This window comes from Humulus lupulus, chromosome 7 (assembly GCF_963169125.1).
Source record: "Humulus lupulus chromosome 7, drHumLupu1.1, whole genome shotgun sequence".
In the NCBI taxonomy this organism is placed as follows: Eukaryota; Viridiplantae; Streptophyta; class Magnoliopsida; order Rosales; family Cannabaceae; genus Humulus; species Humulus lupulus.
This window is the reverse complement of record NC_084799.1, coordinates 57,202,680-57,223,660: the sequence shown is the minus strand read 5'-3', so window position 1 is coordinate 57,223,660 and position 20,981 is coordinate 57,202,680.

Sequence of the window (20,981 nt, the reverse complement as noted above, 5' to 3'; positions counted from 1 at the left end):
CTCAAGCCGATCCAGGAGCTCCTCAAAGGGAGCTTCCAGGTTGGTCGAGACGGCTTGAACGAAGCCTGAGAAGTTCTTTGCTCGACCCTGCTCAGATGGTATGACGTTCGGCACTGTGCGGAATCGGACTCTGTCGAGTTTCGGATCCGACCCGATCAAACCAAACCACTCTTCGGTGACTACGAATGTGACGACTATACGGGCATCCCGTGAGACTAGCTCATTGCAGATGTTCATCAAAGGGTTGATATGGCCTCTGCCCGGATAGGGCATCGCCACCACGTGGCAATCGATGGTTGGCTGAACTTGGATGGTACCAATGGTAATGGTTGGTGCGGCGCGGGTGGAGAAGAGAGCTTTTTGGAAGGTAGGATTAGGAGTGATATTATGATACTGACTCGAATGGATGGACTATATAGCACGCTTAAAATTTATCCCGACACGTGCTAAAGATTTTGCCACGTAACTTCTTTTTTTGGTTTGATATATATATAAAAAAGCAATATTTTCTCCTTTTCTTCTTTAACTTTCTTGTTCACATGTGTACCCCATCCCACATTATCTTGTACAATATTCCCCATAGCAAAATTATATTTGAGGGATGATTGCGGCATAAGTACTTAATGTTTGAGTTTTGTATGCGGTATAGACTCAATGTTTATTTTTAGTAGCAATAGTACCCAAAGTCAGTAAAAGTGTAATTCCATCAGTCTCCTTCGTTAGGTCTGTTAATGAGTTGATTAAGCAGACACGTGTCATGTTTTTATTGCTCCAAATCATAATTATTTTTAAAAAATTATTGAGCTAGACCAATTACGGAGTGACACGTGTTAACCCAGTCATCACGAAACGGAGACCTAACAGAGGAAGCTGACGCAATTACACTTTTACTAACTTTGGGTACTATTGCTATTAAAAATAAATATTGGGTCTATGCCGCGTACAAAACCCAAACATTGAGTACTTATGCCGCAAATATCCCTATATTTGATGATGCTTGATTTTGCTTTTTTTTTTCCCAAAAAAAAAATCCAATTAAATAATATACTAATTATTTAAGTTCTAAAAAATTCTCCTGAAAAAAAAAAAATCTAAGAAAGTTAAGGTAGAAAAATCTACATATACAAAGTCTGTCACTTTTATATTATCTCTTTCTATACTTTAATTTATGGGTATTTTGGGATCGATTTTGTTACCTCTTGCTTTCGCTCTTTCAGATTCAATTTTGGATTTATCATATAGAACATCCTAAAAAGAATACTAGAGAAATGTTGCTGAATATAACTATGTAGGAATTTGCTCTGATTTTTAGGAATTATTCGACCACAGACTCATCTGGCACACGCCCAGATCAAACTGACGATGACGTAAATCAGCAAACAGATTAGTAAGAAACCAACAATAATCAAAGAAAAATAAAAAGAAATGAGGCAAGAGAATTTATCCTGGTTCTGGTCCTAAGATCAATTCGATCTTAGGCCGTACATCCAGCTGAGCATCATCATCTCCAATCCACTATATCAATCTTGAGTTTGTACACTTTACAATGGTAGAAAAGAGCCTAGGAAAAACACAGCAACCCCTCAAGAACAATCTCAGTTCTTCCTGCAGAGAACCCAAGTTCTTAGTCTCAAAGAACTTCTCACTATCTCTCTGTTTCACTGCTTCTCACTCTAGGATTCACTCTTTTCTTATTGTAATTCTCTCTCTCCAAACTCTCTCTTCCGTATACTGTTTTTCCTTTTTTTTTTCAAAACAGAAAAAAAAATAAGCTATTTATAAACATAGCTTTTACAAGAAAGTAAATCTTGACTCTAGTTCCAGCCAAGGTTAGTTTGGTGCAGTTAAACTTTAGGAGGATTAACCCACAAATTCCACCTTCATCCTCTAAAGATTAAACAGACCCTCTCCAAGATTGATCTCAGAAGATGATGATATACTCCTCATATTTCAGCAACTTCCAATGTTCAGTAAGTTGAGACAATGTTTCAACTTACTGAAAGTAAGAACCTTAGTTCCCATATCTGCTGGATTCTCACTTGTGTGAACTTTCTCCAACTCAAGTACCCTTTCTTCAATCTTCTCTCTTATCCAATAAAGCTGAATATCAATGTGTTTACTCTTCTCATGGTAAACTGGATTTTTGCATAAATGAATTGATGACTGGCTGTCCGAGTAGATTGTTCCTTTTCCTTTCAAAAGTTTTAACTCTTGGAGAATACCTTGAATCCAGATTGCTTCTTTAAACGCCTCTGTAGTAGCCATAAACTCTGACTCAGTTGTAGACAAAGCTACCACTTGTTGTTGTTGTGACTTCCAGCTTATACAACTTTTGTTCAGGACAAATACATAAGCTGTTGTAGACCTCCTGTTGTCCTTATTAGATGCATAATCAGCATCTACATAACCATTCAGAACAACTTTTCCTGGATCTCTTTGATATATTAGGCCATACTTAGATGTTCCCTTCAAGTACCTCATAAGCCATTTTAAAGCATTCCAATGCTCCGGACCTGGGTTGGACATATACCTGCTCAAAACACTTAAAGAATGTGCAATATCAGGTCTTGTGCTTACCATAATGTACATCAAACATCCTATAGCCACTGCATAAGGAACTTTTTCCATTTCCCTTCTTTCAAACTCAGTTTTAGGACATTGCTCATTTGACAACTTGAAGTGTCCAGCCAATGGTATTGCAGTAGCTTTAGAATTTTCCAAACTGAATTTCTTCATCACTTTTTCGATGTAGCTTCTTTGAGTGAGAACCAACTTTCCTTCCTTTTTGTTTCTAAGTACTTCAATGCCTAAAATCTTCTTCACGGGTCCAAGGTCTTTCATTTCAAACTCACTCTTGAGTTTATCCTTGATGAACTTGATCTTGGTCTTATCTCTGCCTATGATCATCATATCATCAACGTACAGCAACAAGAATACCGTACCTGCTGTTTCCAAATCCTTGTAATACAAACAAGAATCAAATTTTGATCTCACAAAGCCAATTTCTTGAGCAAACAAGTTGAACCTCTTATTCCACTGCCTTGGTGACTGCTTTAAACCATACAACGATCTCTTGAGCAAACACACCAGTTCTGTTTTACTGTTTTCCACCTGAAAACCAGGTGGTTGCTCCATGTAGATTTCTTCATCTAAGACGCCATTTAAGAACGTTGTCTTGACATCTAACTGTTCCACTTCAAGATCTTCATGTGCTGCAACTGCCAGCATCATTCTAATGGTTTTGTACTTCACCACAAGTGAGAATATGTCTGTGTAGTCTATCCCCTCAACTTGTGTAAATCCTTTTGCTACTAATCTCGCTTTGTATCTTGGTGGTTCCCCTTCTACCATGCCTTCCTTGATTCTGAAAATCCACTTGCATGATACTACCTTCTGCCCTTGAGGTCTTGGAACCACTATCCACGTACTGTTCTTCCTCAATGAGTCCATCTCCTCATTCATAGCATCCAACCATTTCTTCCCATATTTGCTCGATACAGCTTCGTCATAGGTAGTTGGATCTGGTATCTCTTCAGGTGAAACTGACGCTAGTGCATACGCTATAAGATCAGCTTCAGTGTATCTTCTGGGTGGCTTTATCTCTCGTCTTGTTCTATCCCGTGCCAACTGATAGTCTTCCAGTTCTGTCTGGTCCACCTGGCGAACATCAAGACGTTCCACCTCAATTTCAGGTTCTTGGGCTGGTTCTTCTGCATTATTTTCATCAATTTTTGCAGGAGTCTTTTCATTTGCTGATATTGGCCTTCCAAGCTCTATATAAAATTCAGTCAATTCTTTCTCATCTTTGCTGCTTCCTGCACATTCAGAAAACATACCTTTCTCGGCTTTCAAGTGCACAAATTCATGTTCATTGAAAATCACATCTCTAGATATAACAATTTTTGGTCTTCCATTTTCAAAAGTACATAATCTGTAACCTTTTACACCAGTAGGATAGCCAAGAAAAATACATTTTATAGCTCTAGGATTAAGTTTATCTTCCCTTTTATGAGCATAAGCAGTGCAACCAAATACTTTTAAGTGACTAAGGCTTGGTGCTTTTCCTAACAACATTTCATAGGGTGTTTTCAAGTTCAGTACCCTATTAGGACTCCTATTTACCAAATAACATGCAGTAACTAAAGCTTCCCCCCAAAAACTCTTTTCCAAACCGGAACTAATTAACAAGACCTAACTTTATTTAATAAAGTTCTATTCATCCTTTCAGCAACTCCATTTTGCTGGGGTGTGTGCTTAACAGTTCTATGTCTAACAATGCCAAATTCAGAACATAACATATTAAATTCAGCATTAATAAATTCAAGGCCATTATCAGTTCTCAACACTTTCAATTTTCTATCATATTGATTTTCCACCTCAATTTTCCATTCTTTAAATTTAGGCAAACATTCATTTTTAGTTTTAAGCAGATATACCCAAACATATCTACTATAATCATCTATTATTGATAAAAAATAATGTTTACCTGAATGAGTTCCAACCTTGTGAGACCCCCACAAATCCGCATGTACATATTCCAAAGGCCTTCTTGAATTATGTATAGCTGTAGAGAACTTCAATCTGTGGTGCTTTCCCAAAATACATGTCTCACAGAATGGAAGTGAGCCTGTTTTGAACTTTCCCAATAAGCCTTGCTTGTTTAACTCCTTAATGCCCTGTTCACTCATATGTCCCATCCTGTGGTGCCACAGTTGCATCTGCACTTCCTGACGTGTTACAATACTTGCTTCTGAAGACATGATGGTTTCGCCTTGCAGTAAGTACAATCCATTTTTCTTTTCTCCCTTCATCACAGTGAGAGACCCCTTTGAAATCTTCATCTGACCATTAATGGATTTGTAACTGAAACCTTCATCTTCCAAGGCACCAAGAGACACTAGATTTCTCCTTAGTTCAGGAATGTGTCTGACATTGTTTAACGTTCGAATAGTTCCATCAAAGTGCTTGATCGCCACTTTCCCTATGCCAATGACCTTGCAAGCATTATCATTACCCATTAGCACAGTTCCACAATCAACCTTTCGGTAATCAATAAAATTTTCAAGAGTTGGGCACATATGAAATGTGCAACCCGAATCAAGAATCCACTCTTTTGTGATTCTTTGATTCGACACCATAAACATATCACCATCGGATGAACATTGGTCTACCTCCTCTGCAATAGACACTGAGTTTTGCTTCTTTTCTCTGTCTTCCTTGAGTTTGTTTCTAAACTCATTGCAGAACCTCTTTATGTGACCAATTTTACCACAGAAATAACACTTTCTGTCTTTGTGATATTTCCCTCTTGACTTTGATCTAGATTTAGATCTATTATGCCCTCTGGAATGATCCCTTCGAACTGGATCTCTTCCTCTTGCTTGCTCTTTCCCTCTTGCCATGAGTGCTTCATCTTTCAGCTTGTCATATTCTTTGTTCAGTTCTTGTTCCTTTGATTTAAGTGCTCCAAGAACGTCATCAAGTGTGAGTGTGTCCCTTCCATACTTGATCACTGCCTTGAGTTCTTGATAAGCTGCTGGTAGAGATCGAAGTAAGATGACAGCTTGACTTTCTTCATCTACAAAATATTTCAGATTAGCTAAACCAATAATAATTTGATTAAACGCATCAAGATTATCATCTAAAGACAGATTTGCAATCATTTTAAAGCCATATAAAGATTCTAGCAGATTTATTTTGTTAGTTAACGAAGGCTTCATGTAGATCTCTTCGAGTTTGTTCCACAACTCCCTTGCTGTCTTTAAGCTTTGAACCTTTCTCCTCACTGTATTGGAAAGGTGCATTATAATGGTGTAATAAGCTAACTCCTCCATATCTTCAATCTCTTCTTTCTTCAGCGTCTCTGAAAGTTCATCTCTGGGTTTGAGAGCTTTAGCAACTTTCTGATGAACAAGAATCCCTTTCAAGCTTTCTCTCCACAGCCCGAAATCTCCGGTTCCATCGAACTTCTCAAGTTCGAACCTTGTTGTAGCACCCATCTTTGAATTTGATCAATCTTGGATGAATCTGGGTTGAATTCTGTCGAATCTTGGTCCTTTCTCGCGGATCACGAACCTGGCTCTGATTTTGTAGGAATTTGCTCTGATTTTTAGGAATTATTCGACCACAGACTCATCTGGCACACGCCCAGATCAAACTGACGATGACGTAAATCAGCAAACAGATTAGTAAGAAACCTACAATAATCAAAGAAAAATAAAAAGAAATGAGGCAAGAGAATTTATCCTGGTTCTGGTCCTAAGATCAATTCGATCTTAGGCCGTACATCCAGCTGAGCATCATCATCTCCAATCCACTATATCAATCTTGAGTTTGTACACTTTACAATGGTAGAAAAGAGCCTAGGAAAAACACAGCAGCCCCTCAAGAACAATCTCAGTTCTTCCTGCAGAGAACCCAAGTTCTTAGTCTCAAAGAACTTCTCACTATCTCTCTGTTTCACTGCTTCTCACTCTAGGATTCACTCTTTTCTTATTGTAATTCTCTCTCTCCAAACTCTCTCTTCCGTATACTGTTTTTCCTTTTTTTTTTCAAAACAGAAAAAAAAATAAGCTATTTATAAACATAGCTTTTACAAGAAAGTAAATCTTGACTCTAGTTCCAGCCAAGGTTAGTTTGGTGCAGTTAAACTTTAGGAGGATTAATCCACAAACTATATTGAGTATGAGTTTGATGGATTTAGCAGCTGGCTTTTGTGTTTCTAAATTTTGACCCTTAGTATTGATTTGTGTGAGTTCATTGGGGCCATGGTTTCTAGCTTTAACACCCTAGTTAATTTGCGAAAGCCTTAATCTTACTAATTTATTGATGTTATAATATTGGATGTTGTTTTGTTTACAGATTAATTTTTTTTTTTAATTTTCTTACTAATATCTTATGACTAATTTTTCCATCTCCCATTTTTTGTTGTTGCCAAATGTCATACTATTAGAAATGTTGGAATCTTATGTATGTTAACTTGCTAGAACCATTAGCAATTAACCCTTGTTGCAGTAGGTTTGATGGGATTGTGAAAAATAAGGACACAATTATAATTGAATGTTCAAAAGTTTTGTTTAGTTGGGGGTTGTATATATATAGTAAATTTAGTATGAAGTTGATATATATTTATGATATTAGATATGAAAATTTTTGACTGCAACGATGTAATTAAAATTATGAGTTACATAATAAAGAAATAATAATACAAAAATATTTAAACGTAACGAAATTAGTATAAGTTATGGCTGTGTTATATATGATTTTTGCATTGATTTAATTGGATAGATTTGATTTTGTTAATTTTTTTTAATTTTTGGATGATTGAAGTATCATTAATTTTTGGATGAGAATAAATTATCTAGATTATTGAATTTTTAGAAACCCTTACATGTTTTATTTTTTGTGATTGATATATTTTTCCCACAAACATATTAATTTTTTCGATCTCAATTTTGTCTTTTTAATTTATTTTATAGTTGATAAGATAGATTTATGATACTTTTTAGTCTTATTTTTTTTAGTTTATATATATATATATATTTAGTTCTTTTTATGTGCAGTTGTTGTATTTTTAAGTTGTCATGGATATTTGAGAAATATTTCAAAATCTATTTGAAATATTGTCTTCAATCAAGAGAAAAATAATAGAAGATATTTATTTGAATTGATTAGAGAAGATAAAAGAGAATTTAAAATTAAATTGTTGGAAAAAAATCTTAGATATTTTGAATCCGAGATAGTTTCAGTATTTTGACCACATCTCCCTAGTCACATATCCGATTTATCTGTTATTGGTGGCGTTGGAAAAATTATTCAAACCCCTACAAAATCTTGTTTCACAAAAAAAGTCAAATTCAATCATTTACTAGTTGATATTTGACTTACAAGATTACACATCCTAGAGATACGAGATTGGAAATTCGAAGATATTTTGGAGAACATCTAGAAAATTATTCTCACAACCTTAACACTATAAAAATAATGTTTTAGATTATTTTAGGGACCTCTCTCTTTCTTCTCTTACTTCTTTTTCCATTCTTTTCTATGAGTTTGTTTATGATTTCCTTTATCATTATGACTTAATTTTCTTTTCTAAGGTTTTAATGTAGCCACTTGAATCTCTATTATTTTCTACGAGGATTTTATAATTTCTTCTTCATCTTTATTTTGAATTATCTAATTTGTGTTTAATGCTTGTGAGTGTCTGATCACCATTTACCTAATTTATGATTTTGATTTGAAATCTGAGAAGTAAGAATTGAATATGTTATAATTAAATAATCACAAATTTTGATATTGGACGAGAATACCTGTATGATTTGTGTAGCTTTTAAGGTTTTTGTTATTAATGTCTGCTATATGTTGGAATTTATCACATAGATGTAGAAAATGCACATATAGGTTGAGATTCTTATGTCCTACAAAGAATAGGAATTGTTTTAGGAAGAAGAGTTATAAAATCTCAATGGTGAAATAATAGATTGGAAAGTTGATGAAATTAAATGCCCCAGTTTTCATCCATTGAATTAGATCAATAATTATTTTCTTGTTTTGTTTTGTTTCTTTATTTTATTTCTTAATTTTTTTAAAATTAAAAATTCGGTTACCAAATAGATTTAGAATTTAATTTGTTGGTAATTGATAATCAGTCCCTGTGGGTTCGACACTCTATTTATCACTTTATTACTTGTGTTGCGATTACGTGCACTTGCATAATGCATAATTCCCACAACAAATTTTTGACATCGTTTTCATGGATTGTTTTTATTAATATTAATAAAATTAGTTTGATTCTAATTTTTTTTTGTTTTTATTTAATTTATGTTTCTTTTTTTTGTTTGACTTGGGAGGTTAATGAAAAATGCTCCATCAAGAATACATCGTGGATTTTTCCCAACAACACAAGGAGCCATTTTATTCTGCTTGGGGGAGATTTAATGAATTGGTAGAGAGATGTCATCACAATTTATCAAGGGGGTGTCTTACACTCTTCTTTTACAATGAACTAGATGATGCAACAAGATGTTGGGTAGTGTAAAGAGCGCCCTAATCTATTACTTTATAAAAATATCGCTCAACTCATATTTATTTGAGAAATACCATTTCAGAGAAAATGTTTAGTGGGACCTTGATAAAGCATGAAATTTCGGGCCATTAGTTTGAAATAAAAATGTTGTGTCTTTATGCAGTATTTGGAAACAAAATAAAAGTAATAAGTCCCACTAACATAATTAAAATATACACTATAACATAAGTTCTTAATTATTCTTGGCGCTCATCTTGATCGTTAACTGCTCATAGGACACCTCGCGTCATACATGCCTAGACATCGGAGCCTCCCACATCATTGTGCATGCCAAGGAAAAACCCTATTGCCTACCTAAGGGGGAAAGTAAGGGGGTGAGCTAAAAGCCCAGTAAAAAAGTACAAACAAATGCAACAATATTCAAGAAGAATATGGGGAAAACTACATAGGTATCGTAAATTCATGGAAATTTATATCGTAATCATATTGTATTCATACTCATATTCATAATCATAATCATACATCTTGTGATCATGGAACCCCTATTGTCCATGTCACATCTTGAGGTAACCAACAAAAGCATAAATCGGTAAGACCTCCTCTATGAGGTAAACAGGAACACAGGTCCTCGAATAACCTCGGTGCGTCCGCCCTATGAGTTACGTCACATCCTTAGTAACTCATTTGTTGTGTCGCGTTCAGCATGCTAACAACCTACTGCTTTTCATACAACATACAAGCAGACATGCAACAATTCATATCATAACATAGAAATTCGTACTTTTCGTAACACTTTAGCTTACCATAGCTGATACTTTCCATAACATCATAACTCTTACAATCATATTAGTTCATACTTTTCATAGCATAATAGCTCATATGACATATTACCTCATATTTTTCATAACATAGAGCATAGAAATTCTAGCTAACTTCCTTACCTCAAGTCCAAGCAACAATAAAGTGCAGGATACTTCACAACAAGCCTATAATTACAATCAAACGTTCGTCTTAATATCAAGTAAGATTACACATGCCCAACATACATATCCCACGTGTGCATGGTGCACACGTGGCACAAGTTGCACCACAATTCTATTCATACAACAACGTCACATAAAATCATAAAAGAATAATGTCAGTTCTACTAAATAATTCTTAATGATTTCAAATTAGGAACCATGGATCTAATTAAATAACATATATTTGAGCGTAAAATTGAACTTGCATATAACAACCATACATAGAATGGTACTTAAAACTAGCGTTGAAGTTGGAATTATTTGTTCATTTATTTTCTTGTTGATCGGTAAAATATGTACGCAAGTGTACGTGGTTGTGTCAAGTAATAAAATTTCGTAAGAACGGATATCGTCCCATAGAGACTATTAACCAATTACCAATAATCACTTTTCACTTTCTATTTGGTGATTAAAATTGAAATGAATAATTATAAACTATGAACACAATTTAAGTAAATATAAATTGAACAATAATTCAAAAGATAAAATCAATAACAAAAAGCCTAGGGAATTAATTTCATCAACTTTTCAATATATTAATGTTACTAATCAGTTCTAAATCTCTTCTTCCTATTCTAATAGCAGGTTAACAATAATCGATTCCTATTCTTTTCTAGATATAAGATCTCAACCCAAATGCAAGTTTTCTACATCTTTATGATAAACTTAAACACATAGTAGCCATTAAGAATGGTAACCTAATTACTACACAAGTCATACATGTACTCTCGTCCAATATGTAACCTATGTCTATATAACGATAACATATTCCATTTGCATCTTTTGAATATTGAATCAAAATCATAAATCAATCAAATAGTGATCAAGTATTTAATAGCATTAGGCAAACATCATATAGATTAGAATAAAGAAGAAGTATCAATAGAACATCATAATAAAATTAAATCAAAATTCAAGCGACTACATTAACCCCTAGAACTATGTGTTTAATTCATATTAGTCATGACTAAAACAAAAGAATAAGTTGTTGACCCTCGATTTGGCCAACGACACAGAGTCAAATAAACGACAAAAGATAGAACGACAATTGAAAAAGATAATCTAATGGAAAGGAAGAAAACACCAAGGAATTATAGTGGTTCGGCCCCAAAGAATGGTAATGACCTACGTCCACTTAGTGCTATTGTTATTATTGAATCTCAAAGTCGTGATCAAAGAACTAGGGTTCTTGAGTTTCACAAACCTTGAATGTATTACAATAAGACGATGGACAATTCACTATAGCTCTTTTTTCTCTCAATATTTAGCAAAAAGACTCAAGAATCAAAAGTCAAAAGTCCCTCCCTTGATCTATTTCATGTATATTTATAGGCTCAATAAGGGTTACATGTGTCAACGTGCCCTATCTTTCCTTAATAATCGCGTATCAAGATAATAATGAAGAAATATTCAATGCAGTTATTATAAGATTACAATATTAAGAAGGAAATAAATCAAGTTATACGACCAGCCTGGTCGTATTAAAAATTAACCCTGACGATGCGGTGTGCTTTTGGTCGATAGTTGAGCAGTACTTTTGCCACGTGTCAACCACGTGTGAGAAATTCTCGCCACATCATCAACAACCATTTTTTGGGTAAACATAAGTATTCATACTCATAAAATTTAAAATCTTGAAGAAGAAATAAAAATATGAAATGTCAGAAAGATAATGTCTCAGAATCAAAATTGCTCTCAAATTCGTAATAAAAAATCTAACCTGATTTTTTCTAAAACCTAAAGTCTAAACTTATATATTTATATATATATATATAAAATGAATTCCTCTTTGTTGGCAAGGCGGACTGCGACTTGGCCTTTCTTAGGTTGCAGCCCGTGTCTTTTCTAAGGCTTTTCAGCATTTGTCACGGTCTTCAGGCGTCGCGACCCTCTTCACATAGGTCGCGACCCGCGTCTTCTAAGGTGTAATGCCCCAAATTTCGTAATAAGGTTTAGGATCTTGATTAGGTGGCTGGGAGGGCCATAATTGATTTATTATGTTATTAAATGATTATATGCATGTGTTAGGTGTATTAAATATGCATGCGATCCCATTTCTGATTAATTGGATGATTTTCATATTTTGGCCATTTCGGGCATATTTGGCATATATGTGATATGTGTGTGGTACTTTATTATTATTTGGTTATGCTAAGGTTACTCAGCATGAGATGATCCTAGGAGATAAGCTAGTGGGAAAGTCACAACGGGAATTATTCTTGACTCGGAGTGAGTCAAGGGGTATTTAGAGCATTATCGGGTTATTGGGTAATTGGAATCAATATTTGGTGATAAATTGGGAGTTAGTAAGATCAGGGGGAAATTCTGGAGGTTTTGACTATTTTACCCCCAGGGAGTGTTTTCAGGACCCCGAGTGTTAGGATTTGGTTGAGGCTACTTAAGCTTGAAGTAACCTTTTAAGAAATAAAAAGAACGTTCAGTAAGTTCTCTCTCCCCTCTAAGTTCCATTTTCGTCTCCCGATTCATTTTCTAAGGAAACTTGAGTTCTAGGACTCGGATTCAAGCGAGGATCGAGGCAAAGTGATCCTAGGAAAGATTAGAAGCTTATTAGCTAGAGGATTTAGTTGGAAACAACTCAATCAGAGGTAATTCAAGTTTTAAGTTTTTTTTAAAATTTTAAGCTTGACTTGGACTTTGTGTTTTGATGAGTTTTTGATTGAATTGAAGCTTGGGTTTTATGGGTTTTGGATCGTGGGAATGTTTGGGAACTTTGATTTTGAGTTTGGAGATGTTTGGATAGGTTTTTGGAAGGTTTTAAAATGGAGAAATCGAGAAAAAATCATTGGTTCGTGGTTAGGCCGCGACCCTGTTCTTGGGCGCCGCAGCCCAGGCTCGATGAAGAAGGTGAAGGTTGCTGGTGGGCTGTTAGGGCCGCGACGCAAGGTGGAGTGCCACGTCGCTAGGCTCAGGTAGAGAAGGATTCTACCTCTAGTTGGAGGTGGGCCGTGACGCTTGGGAGGTAGGGCCACAACGTTGGAGGCCATTTGTGGCCAAAATGGTATTTTGATCATGGGACTCAAACCTTAGGCCTTAGGATCATTCTTACTACCCGTTTTAGTGGGATTTGATGTCTCGGAGGCTAGGTCTTGGTTCCGGGATTGGTTTTAGAACTTGAACTCATTGGATCACCGTTTATGGTTATGACTAGGTTATCACTAGAGGCTTGGAATCATGATCGTGCTTGTGGCTCATTTATTGGTAACCTGTGCTTGGACCAAAGGTAAGAAAACTGCACCTGGTGTATATGACATGCATGGTTATTCTTGATGCATGTTGGATGTTTAAATATGATGCATGTGATGCACGAGAAACATGTGATTAGGGCATGCCATGAATATTGAATATGAGATTGTTCAGAGCTTGAGCCTCTGTGTTTATGCATGATCCTAATTATGCTAGAAATTGTTAAGTAAGCATGCTGAATGCCCTGTGTTCGGATATTTGACATATGATATATGCCTTGTAACATTGCTTACTTGTGTGTGGCACTGACTAACTAGTCAGGATCGGCACTGGTCGCGTTTTATTGACCTAAAAGTCAGAAACGACATAAGTGTCATGAACATAGAGTCGATAAAAGATTAGATCTAATCGATATCAACTTTAAATGACTCAATGAGCATTAATGTTGGACTGACCCGAAGGTCGATGAAAATTATAAGCACTTGACTAGCCAAAGGTTAGTTACTCAGAGCCAGGGCCAAAGGCCTAGGTGACTGTTTTGTCACATGGCTGAGGGAGTGGAATCCCATGTTAGTGACTTAATACTTAGTCACTCGTTTAAAGGTACTGACCCCCCTGATAGTGACTTGTTAATTAGTCACTCGTTTAATGGTACAGAACCCATGTTAGTGACTTGATAATTAGTCACTCGTTTAAAGGTACAGACCCTCTGTTAGTGACTTGTTGATCAGTCACTCGTTCATTGTTTGAACTTATTTGCCTGCTTGAATAGGGCTGTATTTTCTAGGCATGCGCCTTATGATTTGATGACATGTTATTACTGTTCATGAGCATATTGAGTTTTCTTGCTGGGCTTCGGCTCACGGGTGCTATGTGGTGCAGGTAAAGGCAAAAGAAAGCTGAACCATCCTTGAGTTGGAGAGCTTTGGTGACGATGTGTACATATGCGGCTGCTCGACTGCCATAACCGAGGGTTGAAAGAGGAACTAGGGTTAAACCCTGTTTTGCCGCTTAGATCGGCTGGTTGTAAATATTTTATTGTAATAGACCTTTAAATTATATTTTTTGGGATCCCAATGTATACAGTAAACGTTCTAATGAAACGTTATATCTTAACCAAAATTTTAATCCCTAAACCGCTAATCATACTTAGTTACACGATTATGGCCAAATGACTCGATTAGCGAGTTTAGCACTGTTTATAAGGCACACCGTAATGGTCTCTGGAGTTTAGGGTGTTACATAAGGCCTCCCAGAATTGTCTCGGTTTCCTCTAGTTTCGTGGCCCTCTTGACCAAGTCGCGACCCTAAAACTCTCAGCAGATAAGGCAGTCGTTGACTTTGCCGAGCCGTGACTTGCTTGACCAACTCGCGACCCTAATTCCTCGTATGCTCAATTTTCTCTTTTCTGCTCTTTTCTCCACCTCAAATTGTCTCGACTCCCCTCGGATGATAAGAACTAATGCCAAATGACTACAAATATCATAAAATTTCCCATTTTTGTCCACCAACTCCACTTCTTTCCATTCCATCCCGCGATTCATAGCAAAAACCTGAAAACAAAACAAACACAAGCATAATACCGTACAAAACTCACAATTTGACTTAAAACCACTATAAAAACATACTCTAAAATGACCCTAAAACGAACTTATCACTTGTCAATTTTACAAAAAATCAACAACCTAAAATAATAGCTAATTGATTATTACCACTTTATTCATTTAAATCATACATTTGTTATCCATAAATTTTATTAAAAAATTCAATTTATTTTAAAAAAATATTCTTTAGTCCTAATTGTATAATATAATAATCTCATTTATTTTTTTAAAAAAGTGATTAAATTTTGTAGTTAATTGTAAAATAATTAATTTGGCATGATTAATTTATTTCTCAAAAGCCCTTTTTATCTTGGAAATTAAAATAAATATTTAAATGTGACATATTAAAAATAACATTTCTAGAATCGCAAAATTACACATTAAAGTCATCAATATATAAAAGTTGGAAAATAATCCAACTATATTCCCATTTATTAGATAAATCCTTTGGTCACCTTTTAAAAATAATGTTACTTAATTATTTTGTAGATAAAAAAATACTGTATAAATATATATGAGAAAATACCCACTAAAGTATGGAAAAATTACATTTTTTATGTACATAGTCTAAGGTTTAATTTACTTGAGCACCTGCTTTAATTATTTTCTTTAAAAGACATTTTTCTCCTAATAAACCAAAATTTCCTGTAATCTCCCAAATTACCTAATATGGCTTAGTGCCTTGATTAGGGGGTCAGGATGGTAAATTATGGAAATTATGTGCTTATGTAGTATATATATGTATCATTGCATGATTATGTGAGTTATATTATAATATGACTTGATATGCATGTTTATGTGTAATAAATATGCATGTGGGCCTTTTTCTTATCAGAAGGGGAATTTTCGTAATTTGGCTCGTTATGGGTATATTTGGCATATATGTGATATATGTGTGAGACCACATTATTATGTGGATATATTTGGGTTGCTCGACATGAGACGATTCTAAGGAGCAAGTTAGCGGGAAAGTCACAACGGGATTAATACTTGACTCGGGGTGAGTCAATGGGCATTTTGGGTATTTAGTACATTACCGAGATATTGGGTAATGGGAATGATTATATTTGATAATATAATGGGAGTTAGTGAGATCAAGAGGAAATTATGGGAATTTTGACTATTTTACCCTCGGGGGCATTTTTGGGACCCCTATTGGGATTTGTTTAAGGTTACTTAAGCCCTAAGTAACCTGTCATAAACAGAATTACGTTCACACTCTTGTTCTCTCACTCCTGTTCTCTCATTTGATGTCATAAGCATTTTCGAAGGAAACTCGAGTTTTAGGGCTCAGATTCAAGCAAGGTTAGAGTCATAACGATTCTAGTAAAGATTAGAAGCTTGATAGTTGGAAACAATGTAATTGGAGGTAATTTAAGCTTTGAATTATTGAGTTTCCATTTTCTTAAGTTTATTGAGTTTTTATTTGGATTTTTGTAGTTAGGTGAGTTTTGATCTATCGGAACTGCGAGTTTTGAGGCTTGAGAGGTTCTAGGGATGTTGTGTGATTGAATCATGAGTTTGGTACGAATTTGGGATGATTTTTGAGAGGATTTTGGGCTAAGAAATCTTAGTTCGCGGGGTCACGCCGCGACCCTCATGAACTCAGACGTCTGGCGGTTTCCTGAAGCTAGGTAGTGCCACGGCGCTTGGTAGGCTGCGCCGCGGCCATGGTCTTGTGTGTTTGGGGCTGGGCTTTCTGGTTGAGAGAGTCGCATATCTAAATGATGGGGCGCCACGACCCTAATAGGGTGTGTCGCAACGCAAATGGAAGTTTTTGGCCAATGGAGGTTTTGAGTGTAGGAACTCAAACGTTAGGGCTCGGGATCGATCCTACTACCCGGTTTAGTAGAATTCGATGTCCCAGAGGCTAGGACTTGGTCCGAAATCCTGTGTTTGCTTTTTATTGATAGGATTCTATACTTTGTTGTGAATAGGTTATCGCTAGGGGCTCAGGATCAGGATCGTGCTTGAGGGTCGTTCTTATTTCACATTACACTTGGACATGAGGTAAGAAAACTACACCCATTATGTGATGTACATGATCAGGGCTTGGCCCGAATGTTGAATATAGTCTTGATTAGGGCTGTAAATGTGCATAATTATGATTATCCCTGTGAATGATTGATTAAGCATGTTGAATGCTCTATTTATGGATATTTGTTATATGATGAATGTTTGTTAGAATTATATAATTTCGAAAGGCTTGACTTATGAGTCAAGGACGGAAATAGCGTTAGTCGAAAAACATTGACTTATGAGTCAAGGACGGCAATAGTGTTGAGCGCTGGTCGAAAAGCATTGACTTATCAGTCAAGGACGGAAATAGCGCTGAGGCTGGTCGAAAAGCATTGACTTATGAGTCAAGGGTAGCAATAGTGCGCTGAGTGCTGGTCGATATGGTTAGATCTAATAGAGAGCGCATTATATGCTTGTCCAACCCAATGGTTGTAGAAAACTAAAGCGCTAGGTATGCTGAGCTAGCTCCAAGGCTGATTATTCAGAGGATCGGGCAATGGGCCCTGGGGTGACTTATTAGTCCTAGATCCATATGACAACGGGCCTCGATATGTTCTAGTTAATCATTTAATTAGGGAATCTGGCCCCATATGACATTGTATTAAGTTATATGAGTGGTATGCATGCATGGGTAGGGTTATTACTGCTGGGCATATTTATTATGATTTGAAAATGTGTTATTCACTGCTTTTGAGCATGTTTAAGTTTTCTTGATAGGTCTTGGCTCACGGGTGCTATGTGGTGCATGTAAGGGGAAAGGAAAGTTGAACCAGCCATGAATTGGAGAGCTTAGGTGGCGACGTGAACATATGTGACCGCTTGACCACCACAGGCAAGGTTTCTCAGAGGAACTAGGGTTAAACCCTATTCCATGAAACTTCGGTGTTAACTAATAATGGAGACCACACGAGTTATTGTTACATCTCCTTCTCCTACTCACTATTTTAGAATATGTATTTTCTCAAAACATTCATGATTTTTAATCAATTAAATTAATCCAATTAATTTACCAAATGATATTCTAATAATTAATAATCTCATTAAGAATTTAAATATTAAACAAAATTTAATAAAACTACTAGAGAGGCCCTTAAATTCCAAATTGCCCTTTCACTGATTAATCCCAGTTTCAACTCTTACCTTGAATAATGTTGATAGAGCCTAGTTGGGGACCTATGGACCTATAACTTCAAGCTCCAATAAATTTAGATTATTAATTAAATCTCTTTAATATAATAACCTTAATTTATTATTCTTAATATTATTCCACTAAAAATATGAGACTATACTCTCGCAAATATGGACATTTATTTACAAAGTAATTTCTAATAAAAAAGTGTCCATCGATTTAATTATTCCATACAATTCAATCCTCTATTAATGGTTCATAATTAAAGCAGGGATAAAATCACTGTTTTACCTCTTTAATTATTTCTTGTTTCCTTAAGTACCATTAAGTTTATCAGTGAAGGTTAATTCATAAGTTGATTTATGAATTTGAGCTCAATAACCGTTCAGTTCCAAAAATTAAACATTAAGGGAACCATTATTCAATTCCTCTAAAAAAGGTATAGATTTCATATTTGTATACTATGTCTCTAGTCACTTACATCAATGAGTCCTCAAAACAAAAAAAATTCAGTTTGATCATTTTCACAAACCATAACGAGGGAATCAAAGGACTCAAATGACATAAACAAGATTTCATAGATACTTCAGGATTAAGATCAATTTTTATATGATCATCTTATTGATATGTTTAATTAATAATTATAAAAAAAAATGGTATTTAACTACATATTGATAACATTTCGGGTACCAATACTTTGATTTTCATCCAAATATTTCATATAACTTTGTTTTACTGTGAACTATTTAAATTTGTTCTCTACAATCTTAATCCTCTCGTACCAATACAAGATTGTAGTCACATAAACGAATTTGAGAATTTTCTGATATTCATATAATATTATTCAAATAATAATAATAAACAATCAAAATAACAAAAATTTATTTCATTTATTTATTTCACAAAAACATTATCCAATACATATGCTTTAAAGTTCCTAACAAAGACATCCTAAATTTGTTGGGGGACGTTAATAATTTTAACGATTGGACTTCGTGAGTCAAACAAGTATAATCTTTCATTTATACAGTATGTTATGGTCACACTTTTCATGCTACCATGTGTTTAATATTTTAAATTTAATAAATGTAGGTCATTATTTTTAAGATTATCGTGAGACATAAGTATTACCTGTTTTGCCACTTTATTTCTTTGTCATTGAAATCTTTTACAGTTTTGAATGCCTTGACGATCCTTCCTACTGATGGTAGATGGCTTATTTGAACGGTCTGACTTTTCCCTATATCCCATAGTACAGCAACATATTTCTACTAGGTCCGTGAGACTGGTATGTTTCCTTGTCTTGTTAGAATTTGTCCATAGTATCGAGCAACTATCGAGTTTCATCGAGCAAAGACGATTGTTTCATGAAAATCTTGATTTTTAAGGCCTAATCGAGTTGGCATTGAGCATTGTTTAATGCCCAAAATGTGACATTCACTAGAAGTAATTGTAGCATGGATGAGCGATCAATTCCCCAATGAGGTAACTTAGAACAAAAAGATTAGTAGAAAACACTACAAGAAATAAGACTTTTGTCGATGCCTTAACATAATTTTGTTATGATTACTTAAATGCAGCAGATAAGTGTTAAAATACAAGCTAGGTATAAACACTTAGTGCATTTCACATAGTGAAGATGTGAAATTTGAGTTTCAATTATAGGCACCTTAAAAATGTGTTTTTGGGTCCAAAGTGATGAATGGAGGTATATAAGGGGCCCCAAAACGTTTGGTACCATCTGGAGAATTTAGTGTTAGGAAAAAATAGATTGCCTCAATGGAAATGGGTAAGAATAATTACAACTCTATGCAAAATATTACAATAGACAATGATTGATTAAATAAAGTGTTACAACTCTATAACTGAAAATACAAATGAACAAAAGAAGAAGAAGAATATGATGAAGAAGAAGAGAATAGTGAGAATACAACTCTAAGTAAAAGATTACAAGTAAAATAAAGTGTTTGAACCAAAAGAAAAGATTACAACTCTTAAACAAAATATACAAGTAAATAGAACAAGAGAATAAGAAGAAAAACAGTAGAATAAAATGAAGAAGAGAAACACAAGTAAACTCTCACTTACACAACCTAAGTGAAGAGGGTTGGGGATCACCAACTTGAATAAGGTTTAAAACCTTTGTCCAAAAGCTTATTTCCCCCTAACTCAAGCACTAAGGGATCTCTCTCAGATATTGGAAATGCTTTATGGAATTATCAAGCCTCAAGGTATTTCTAGCCAAGTGCTTTAATGGATAAAAATGTTGTGTCTTTCAAGTGAGCTATAGGCTCCTATTTATAGAGTTTAGAGACACCCTTTGAATTTCAAATTTCACCAACCCCCATGACTGTTACCAATGTTTAATTGGATTAATATGGAATTTAAAATGAGATTTGAGAGTTATTTGAGGTTTTTGAGCCGTTCAACAAAGATTGAAAAAACTGAAAAAATGTTCAGTTTTTGGCCTATGGCTGCGGCCAGAGACATTAGTGGCCACGGCCACAACTCTCTATCCCACTAACCGCGACCACCAACATTCAGTGGCCGCGACCACTGACCATTTTTAGCACAAAATTTTGTGCTGTTTTTCCAAACGGTTCCAAACCCTCCCAAATGATTTTGTAACCCGCCAAACATATTATTGGGGTTAAAATCATATCTCTAACAGCCATTTCTCAAATGGCTTTATGAAATTTATCTCAATATTGTGTAATACCAAATTTACACAATGAAGGGTAATATTTGGAAGTTACAAATTTGTAACACCAAATATGTTACATTATTTGGATATATCTCATATATCTAAATATTATAACTCTCTATTATATGTTACAATATGTGACACTCTTTGTCACATTTATTTAATCTAAAACATTATATTATAATATAATATAATATTACATTATATTATAAAATAATATAACATTCCCCCACTAGGTTAAATAGTTATCTAGTGTAACACTTATTTAATC